Source organism: Coturnix japonica, chromosome 1, assembly GCF_054131305.1.
Source record: "Coturnix japonica strain WE chromosome 1, WE-NBRP24, whole genome shotgun sequence".
In the NCBI taxonomy this organism is placed as follows: Eukaryota; Metazoa; Chordata; class Aves; order Galliformes; family Phasianidae; genus Coturnix; species Coturnix japonica.
In genome coordinates, this window is record NC_140663.1 from 146,075,949 (window position 1) to 146,086,033 (window position 10,085).

The window sequence follows — 10,085 nt, forward strand, 5'->3', positions numbered from 1 at the left end:
ATTTTTTTTCCTTGCTTTTCTTTTTTATCAAAGTAGGAGAAAAGGAGGAGAAACATAATCTCTTCTGGCAGGCATATGAGATAGCAACAAAAGTGAAGTAGGTCTTATACTGGTGCAGATTGTGTATTGGTTTGAAAAAACTTTGGTCCTCATTCTGATTCATTTTCTGGAATCAAGAGCATTATCACAAGTTGTATAATTGAAACAATTTGTTCCAGGGTCCTTAGCCAGTAGCGTTCCAGAAACAAGACAAATTACACAGAAATTCTCCCAACACATTTGTTAGAACAATGTAATACACGCCCAAGTGCACTGGTAGCAACAAAGCACTGATGATATTACTAAAACACTTAATGAAATTGTTGCTCTTGCAGTAAATACAACATCAGACTCCCAGGCCCATCCTACTGTGGTGAGGGACATTAAGGCTACATAGTAGACAATGGAAACAAGGGCATGCTTAATGCATAATGAAGAAACCTGGGGAAAAAAAGAAAAAAAATTATATATATATATATATGTGTGTGTGTGTGTGTGTGTATACACATACATATATATATATATGTATGTATGTATGTATGTATATAATAATAATAATAATAATAATAATAATAATAATAATAATAATAATAATAATAATAATCCCAAGGAAATTAGGAAACAAAAGCATCCCAGGGAGCATAACACAGTAAAAGCTATTGGATCAAAAACTATTTTACTTTCCTGTTATGTAAGCAAAATTCCTAATGAATTGAAATGTGTGCATCAAGAATTACATAGGTTGATCCAAAACTAAGGCCTTTTATTTCTATTTAAACTACAAAGAGAACAATAACTTTATTTGATGGAGCAAATTTTCAGCTACCAAATACTGTTTTTCAGCATCCACCATTAGCTGGGCATTTTAGTCACTGATGAACAAGAACCTGCATGGTATGCTCATAAATAACTACATCAACAGACATGATCTACTGTCACTGTCGCCACTGCTGAAACACACCACCCACCACCTCACTGTGTTAACATCCACAGTTTAGTCTCCTTAGGCATTCAGCAAGTATTAGTGAATGGCAATGAACATAATTTTTTCCACATGGAGGAATTCCATTACACATCTTTCCTTTGTATGTCCTTCCATGTCAGAAGACATTCTCTCAGACTGCCCTCTGCTGACATCTGTCACATGGCAACAAAATGTGATAAAATATTGGCTCCCTCAGCCCCATGTAGACCATCACGGGGTGTTGCACATGATCTCACAGCAACACTTTGATGACATTTTGTTCCTTCTGGTGATCCTAGAGGCTCAAGGACTCAGAGGGAGTAATATAGATATTTCAGGGATACCAAGAAGGGAAAGTCTGCCCTCCAGGGTAAGATACAGGCCATATTTCTATCATGGGTCAACACTTGGGCTTGTACCAGAGCATGAGCCAGACTCCGGTACCATACCTTGTGGCCAGATGTCTGCAGCTGCATAACTGCATAATTTTTGCCACAGACTGGTTAGGCACAGATAGCTGATTCCTGGGTGGTCCACTATGCAATCCAAAGAGTGAGCCCCTGGTACGCAGCCCAACTATCTGTGCAGATGTTCAGCATACTGTCACCGGGTTCCTTGGTTATAACCAATAACATGGCTTGCAGAAGCCCATTGGCTTCTCTGACCATCCGCCTAATCAAACCAGATTGTCTTGGTGGAGGGATGGTATGCTATCACTCTCCACTTGCTGTGGTTGCCCTCGCTGGACCCATCTGTGTACCAGGCATCTTCAGGTATAGGATATAGTCCTCTTGAACAGGACTCTTCTCCGGTGGAGCAACCAGGGTTTCTTTTGGTGCATCACTTTGATGTGTCACTAGGCCTAGGATCTGCTGGAGTTCTTCTTTTAATGGTGATGAAGACAGACTACTCCTCTGGCTGAGATAGGTGACCCATCATGCCACTGTTTGTGCTTGGACCACCCCCGACTTAGGAAGGTGGGTCAGATTTTTCACCCACCCCTTAATCGGCAGTGTGGTCTTAACTAAGATTTCAGCCATTTGGGTTATTAGCTTTATCACCTGTTGTCACAGGTTAACCTGTGGGAGGACCCACAGGACAGCTAGCCCAAAAGGAAAGGGGGGAAAAAAAGGGGAAATTAGAAAAGAAAACAGCGGCAACGATCTAAGGAGGCACAATTATTTACTAAATACTATATCAAAATACAGGATAACAAAATATAATACAATATAATTGAAATTAAGGCTAACAAATCAAGCAAAATAGGAGAGAGAGTAAGTCCCAAAACCGAGAGGCCTACTGTAGCTCTAGGCGAAATGACTGGAAGGCTCCCACATGCTCCCCCCTGGCTCCAAAGATTCAAGAGAGTGAGTCCAGCCCCAAAGTGAGATTATACAGCATTCTTGTCCTGTGACTTATCCCTGACCATGATGTTCTCTGGGATATGTAGTCTTCTTCTTTGAGCTGCACGTTCAGTAAAATTATCCATGCTTTACATGATGTTATGATGTGGAATACTGATAGCAAAATTACAAAACCATGACACTGGTAATGCGGAGTAGGCAGCTTATAACTGTTCACAGAATCACAGAATTATAAGGGGTTGGAAGGGACCTCCAGAGATCATTGAATACAAACCTCATGCCAAAGCAGGTCCCCTACATGAGGTCACACAGGTAAGCGTCCTGGTGGGTCTTGAATATCTTCAGAAGGAGACTCTACAACCCCCCTGGGCAGCCTGTGCTAGAAATCTCTCTGACCCGTGCCTCAGGGAGGCAGCATACCTCCCTGTGGGTAGGGTCAGGCCAAGATATAGGGCCTCCCATTCCTCTCAGCAGGGAGTCGCCTGTGACAACAACCCTTCTGTCCTTCCAGGTGGAGGCAGTCTTGATGCATGGGGTTGACCACTTCACTCAAGGCAACCTCAGGGGTGGACCTCCCTTCACACCTCACTCATCTCTCCCTTTTGTTCCAGGGCCTCAAACCTATTTTGCAGAGGCACCTGGGGAGCCAAGGATGGTCGGGATGGGGGATGCCCACTTTGCCGAGCCGGTATCCATTTCCACTCCTCTCTCAAATTGCCTTACTCTGTTTGGCAACAACAGGGCAGGGGGTCCACCACTGTGTGGTGAGTATCACCTTGAACTTCTGGGAGAGAGTTACAGTGCTTTTGCCACTGCCTCACACTCCCCAGTTCTTCAGTAGTATTGTTAGGGGTAGGAGAGGGCTCACTGCAGCAGGAACACAGTCTGCCTGCAGGTTCCCCTCTACCACCTGTTTGCAAGGTGGCAGGGGGTGACATGCTCTGTGTGGAGTCTTAGCCGTGCGCAAGGATCTCAGGGCTGATAGAGACTGGCACCACCAATCAATCTCCTTCTCACATTTCTTTATGGTCAGCCTCTCCACCTCCTCCTTCAGGTCAACCACAAGGCTGAGTAAGTCATTTAGCTGGTCACACCTTACACAAGACTCCATTGCCTGGTACTGCAAAGGTAATGATACAAGTTAACGTTATAAGGTTTTCTCTGGTTAAACAGGTCACACACCACTAGATTATGGCAATATGCTGGTGAATGCACATACCCCTGTTGCAAGCACAGACTGATCTTGTGATTCTTCAGCAACTAGAATACTGAAGAATATATTTGCTAAATCTAGGCCACAGTGGTAGGATTTTATCTCCTTGCTCAGTGCTCCCACTGGGGAGGCAGCATTGGGTATGGCTGCATGAATGGGTGGTGTGACCTTATTTAATTTTCTACAATCCACCATCATTCTCCATGTCCCATCCAACTTTTGCACTGTTCATATGGGGGAATTACAAGGGCTATGTGCAGGTCTTATAATGCCAAATTTTTCTAATTCCTGCACCATTCTTTCATATCTTTCATCTAGTCCAACTGGGAGTCTTACATTAGTCACCTGGAGCAATTTCAGCAGGCAAATAGGCTCATGCTTAACATGGCCTCTCAATATTGCATGTACCTCCTGGAAACTAATGCACCTTTGTTGGGCAGCTTGATGGACTACGGACTCTGAGGCCACCAGGAGGTTCAGTATAGAAACTAGAGTCCCATATAGATGGGAAGGGGACTGCTGCAAGACCAAATCTCTCATACCCACTGAAAATCCTACTATAGCTGGGCTGTCAAATGTGTCTTCATAGGTTGCCTCTCCTATACCCAATTTGTGAATGTAATTTTGAAGGTCCTCCATGGAGGACCATAACTGTATCTAACAGTAAATTTGATTTATTAACACAGACCATATGGTGTGCCGCCATCAACCAATCTAATATGGAATGGTTTTCATTGGTATATTGGACACCAGCATATAGTCTCTGCCTAAGGGCAGAGTGCACAGTCATAGTTGCCAATTTAGAGATTTCTGGCCCATGTTTGCCTCAGGTGATCAATTCCCCTTTCCCTCCCCCTCCCCCTCCCTTTCTTTTTCCTTTCTTTTTTAAAAAGCATTATTGTATTTTATAAATAGATTTTATAGTTTAAGGGAAGTCTCTGTGGCGCAATGGGTTAGCGCGTTCAGCTGTTAACTGAAAGGTTGGTGGTTCAAACCCACCCAGGGACGTAGGTGTTTGTTTAAGTTTGGAGGTGCTGATCTTTTGAACTCACCTCCAACTTTATCTGCTCTACGATACATGTTTTACATAATCTTTCTCTTCTGAAATATGGAAAAAAAAAAGCCACATACAGTGTTTCAAGAAATAACATTTCATACTGTGTTTCAAGAAATAGCATTATGTACTCTGTTTCTGAAGCACTGAATGGAGTCTGGCATATATAAACATTAAAGCACCATCTTATATTTTAAAATTATGTGTTTTCATAGCACTGCTTGAACAAGTATATAGATGGTCCCAGTCACTAACAAAAAGATGCATAACCTTCTCATCTAAACCACCAATTATATAATTTCTCCAGATAGATATATTTATAATGTTATATTCACAGTTTTGTTGTGGGCAAGAATTGAACATATTTCATATATGGATTGTTAGCCTAATCAAAATCTTACACATTCAAACAAAGTACATTAAAATATTTACATAATAATAATCTTAAACTTGTTATACAGTGATTACCTACTTCTTTTCACTGATGTTATACTCACCATTTCTGGTGAAACATCTTCAGATGAAGAGGTGGCAGATATCACAATGAATAGAGGCATCTAAAGCTGTGGTCAGGAGATTAACATTGGTGGGAGATGGAGGTTGCTGGTTCCTCAATGTTGTGGTCTGACTTATGCCATTCTTATATGTTTACAGGGTCATATAACTACAAAGCCAATAGTGTTCTGCTCTTAATCTTACCCTATTTCCCCCTTCATCTTTCTATCTCTTCCTATTGCTTTGTCTCCTCTCTCTTCCCTCTTCCTCTTTTCTTTCCCTTTTTCCTCTTTACCTTTCTACTCCTTCCTCCTTCCTTCTATGCCTTTCTCCTTTCCTCATCTTTTTTCTTTTCCCTTATACTCCACTTCTTACTCCTCCTGATATTTCTCTGCTGCTGAGTAGGAATTTATTTCAACATGCAGTCTTTCTGTAAACTGTGATTCTAGAGAGCACTTCTATTACCTCCTCTCACCTGATTTGTCCTAATTATCATTGAAATCACTATCATTCTATTAAGCATGTTTGAAAATAGACTTTTAATTTAAAAAGTCATTGAATAGGGATAGACAGACAGACAAGTGGATGTGATTCTGTGATTCTATGTATAAGCACATCTGTACATAAATTATACAAGCTGCATTAGAAATTTAATAGCCTCAGTATCCTAAAGATCCATTAAAAGAAACAAAAATCTTGGATAGAGTGAATTTTAATGAATGCTAAGGAAATATTGATATACTTACAGCTTATACAGTTCTTATATTAAATATTTTAAAAATTACTCTTTGATAAAAATAATACTTAAAAGTTTTCATTTTTAAAGTTTATTCTTAAATAAAAATGCCAGTAAGGAAATATATTTTCTTAAATTATTTTCTTTTTTGTATATTGTATGTCTCATCCCAGAGAATTATTTTAGAAGTACTTTATATTAGAAATAGCATCATTTTAAATCTAGTAGTTTTTGTAATATCTCTAAAAAGATTGATCGATGAAATCATAATGAATAGCATTACAGAACACAACATACCATCGTTTATAACCACATTTTTTTACATTATAATTTGTCGCTATTTTATTTTTAAGATGCTTACCAGCCTTAAGTTTTCTATGACTAATCTCTCAACATCAAAATCTTATGCTACTTTACTCTCTGAGAAACTGCAGTGACTTTTCATCTGATATATTACAAAGTAATTCCAGTTAAAAGGGCAATGTTGCACTTATACTCCTTTATAGCTCCTATCTTCTGTAGAAAGTCTGGAGCTGCTTCATGGAGATCTCTGCAGGTTGATTTAAGTTTTAATTCTCATAGTGGAATTTCAAATATATTCTTCTTCAAACAGGAAATTTCACTATTTCCATGACACTTTTGCCATGAGATCAAGGTGCTACAGTCACACATAACAGAAGACACTATAATTTGTTTACATATGATGTACTATATCACTTCTGTTGAATCCTTTATTATTTTTAAGTAACACTTAAAATATTTGTCTTAAGGCCTCCTTAATTCCTTAATTCCTTAATTCCTTTTACCCAGTTCTTCCAAATTAGTTTCCAGGTTCAATATCAATATAACTAAAGCAGATTTTAAAGTATTTTTTAGATGCAGGGAATTAAAATTCATGGTTTTCATTGGTGCCAGATTTTTATTTGGTAACACACATGATAACTACTTTTCTACAAATATTTAAAACTAAGAAGTGATAGGAAAATTAAAACCTAACTAGACAAATTCTTAAGATTAAGTCCTCATGTGCTGTGCATCAAAATGTATCTCCTTTCTTTAACAAGATCCTTAAATGCATTATTGATTAAATAAATGGCATTTTCACTTATATTTACAAAATAATTTGCATCCCAGTAAGTAGAATATTTCCATTACTAGTAAAAGGCAGTAAAGTTTGTACAGATTTGCCAGTCTTCAGGATGCTCAGAACTTGTCAGAACTAGTCTTAGCTAGTTTTACCTTGTTATAACAAATCCTTAGTGGTTAAGTAATCCCTGCTTCCTTTTCCCTTGGCAGTCTATTGATCAGGTTGAGAGAGGTCTGTTTAACATGCATGGGAAAAAAATCTGAAAGTTTTAGTAGGGTAAGAACAGTGAGGGGAGCAAGCTCAGATTAAAAAAAAAAAAAAAAAAAAAGAAAAAGAAAAAAAGTAACTTTCTGAGTTGTTAGACAAGAATACTAAAGGCTAAGCGGCTCAAAAGGTAATGGAATGACCCCAGGTTTGCTGATCCTACAATTTTGTTTTTACTATAGGTAATATTAAGTCATACAGTGATAATCCTATTACTACCACCACCACCACCACAACAGCAGCAGCAGCAAGAACAACAAATTAAAGGACCTTCTAAAGTTTGGGGGGTTATTAATTAATTAATTAATTTATTTATTTGTAACAGTATTGTCATGGTTTTATGATATTTGGTTTCTGGTATTCCACATCATAACATCATGTAGTAAACTGGGAGTCAGTGTTAATGCTCCAGTTCCAGGAACCTGTCCAGAAGAGAAAACAAACTACATTCCCTAGGGGAATTTGCAGTCAGAGAGGAGATATAACTCCTGGCAAGGTCACCTGATCGGGCTCTTTGCTCTCTTCACTCTCTTCTCCTTTGCCTCTCCTCACTGCTTCCCATCCCAACTGTGCACATCACTGCAAGTATTACTGTAAGGTCTACAAGTTTCAGATACTATCTCACTATATTTGATTTATGAGCTTCAATTCTAATTATATTCTATTATAGTGTGTTATCTTGCATTCCAATGCCATTTTTAGTAAATTAGTTTGTTTCTCCTCAGACTGTTGCTGCTGTTTTTAATTATTTTGGGGTCCCCTGTATCCTGTTTCTGGAGATGCAGATTTTGTGAAATCCTTCCACCCCACTAGTCATGAAACCAGGCCAAACCAGCCCATAAACCATTGAAACTATATAGAGTTATGGTATGTGATACTGACATGGTATGTGATGGGTTTGTTTGCCTACAGATTTTGTGTACTTTATGCAGCTTCAATGACAGTGACAAGAAACTTGCTAAAATCAGGCTTGGAAATAAATGCATGCATTTTCCTGTTTTCCTGTATGTTTCTCTGCTTCCTGGAGATGGGAGTCCTCAGTTCAAAAGGAACTGTGCTTAGGACACATACAGTCTGCTAACCAGTGGTTCAATACTTCATTTGTCAGATTAAAAAAAAACAAAAAACGCATAGATAGGTCTGGAAGAAGAGTGAACCCGAAGCTGAGATTTGTATTTGCTTCTTACAAAAGCCTGCTTTACAGTTTATAATCTTTACATTTTCAGAAAATGTCATTAATTGAGCAACAGAGAACCTTTAAATTATGATCAATGCTATTTTAAATTTCTTAACATATGTTGTTGTGTATATCAGCAGACCAAAGTGATATAACAGACCCACCATAAAGACAGGAGAAATTGGATGAGCTATATTTCTGAGATGTTTTATATTTCTCATGAGAGAGAAAATTCTCAGTTGGTGTTAAGTATTTATTGAGACTAAGACCTCAATATTTATTCAAGGTTTATTTTATGATGGAAAAACATCATTGGATGATCTACTCTAGAAAAGAACTGGTAAAACAGAGTTAAAAGATTCTTCAGGGTTAAATGATTCTTCAAAGTTAGATGACTTCTCAGAGTCTTAGTTTTTAGGGAATTATACTTCATCTAAAATACATAAGTCTGTTCTCCGTTATAGTTCCAGATTGAAGCATTTTCCCTCGTTTCCTAGCTTCTTTTTCTGAATCTCAGTGTCTGCTGTAGATTGTCATAGAAATCTTCTTTTTACAGTTTTAAATAGCTTACTTGTTTTCTAGACATCATTTTTAAAGAGCTTTAATTTTCTGGGAAAGGTAAAATAAGTCATTTTGAGCAAATGTGTCAATTATCAGAGTGCTGACAGCAGCATGCAAAATAATGCAGTGAAAAACTCTTTTACTCTCACCTGTTCCTTCTTAAGATGATAAACAGGAGCTTATTATACTATAAAAATGTTTCTCCAATACACTATGTTGAAGATTTAATAGTATTTTAAAACGGAGAAAAAAGATGTATGAATATTTAATTGCATAAGCTCTTATTTTACTCAGTGTAACAATGCTATATTGCAAGACTTTTGTGACACAGAGTTACAAAGTGTGTGTGCTTTAAAAATGAGAGTTATGCTGTTATGACTTTTCTGAAGGGATGAAATTATATTTCAAAAATATAGCCAAAATACTATATCCAGATGGTGCATGTTTTGCTACAGTCATTGTCATTACTAAATTCTTATTTAAAAGCCCTGGGAATTCTAAACAAATGAGGTTACAAAACATAACTGAGCAGAAGTCAGGCATCTCAAAAAGTGGGTCAATAAGATGTCAGAATCCAGTTTTTTGTTTTGTTTTGTTTTGTTTTGTTTTTTTAAAGGAGAGCTTGGATTCAAGGCCACATAAAGGATAGAATTTAGATGTGCCAATGTTTGGGAAAATGCTGTCAAATCAGCTTACCCACAGTGTCTTGAATCTTAAAAGAAGTTTTTATTGTCCTGAAGCTATTCTGAATTAAAATTTTATTATTATGGATATTTGTGCTTTGATTTTTTACCTTTGTGAAAACAGAAGATGAAGAGAGACTCCAGTCAACTTTGGACTAATCCCAAATCATAAATCTGTGGAAAAGTTTCAGCTTAAGAAACCAAAGAGGAATTTTATTTAGTATGTTTCATTTCAAGTATTGTTTTTAAGATTTTTCAGAAATCTCTTCTAGTATGAAGCTATCTTATTTAGCAGCTGATTCATACAAATCTTTTCATATCTGAGTAGAAGAATGTTGCTTTTTAATGTGTTTTCCTCCAAACTAGAAACTCCAGAAAATAACATTTTATGTGCTTCACATAAAGAAAGTCTTGTACTTCATCTAAAATTCAGTTGTGATTTGCTTAA

At 37.5% G+C, this 10,085-nt stretch overlaps 1 non-coding gene across 1 annotated transcript; it reads left to right on the top strand.

Moving 5' to 3' along the window:
* Window positions 1-4,514: 4,514 nt before the first annotated feature.
* TRNAN-GUU (transfer RNA asparagine (anticodon GUU)) lies at window positions 4,515-4,588 on the top strand. Its single transcript has one exon. It is a non-coding gene; the product is annotated as a tRNA-Asn (tRNA).
* Window positions 4,589-10,085: the final 5,497 nt, after the last annotated feature.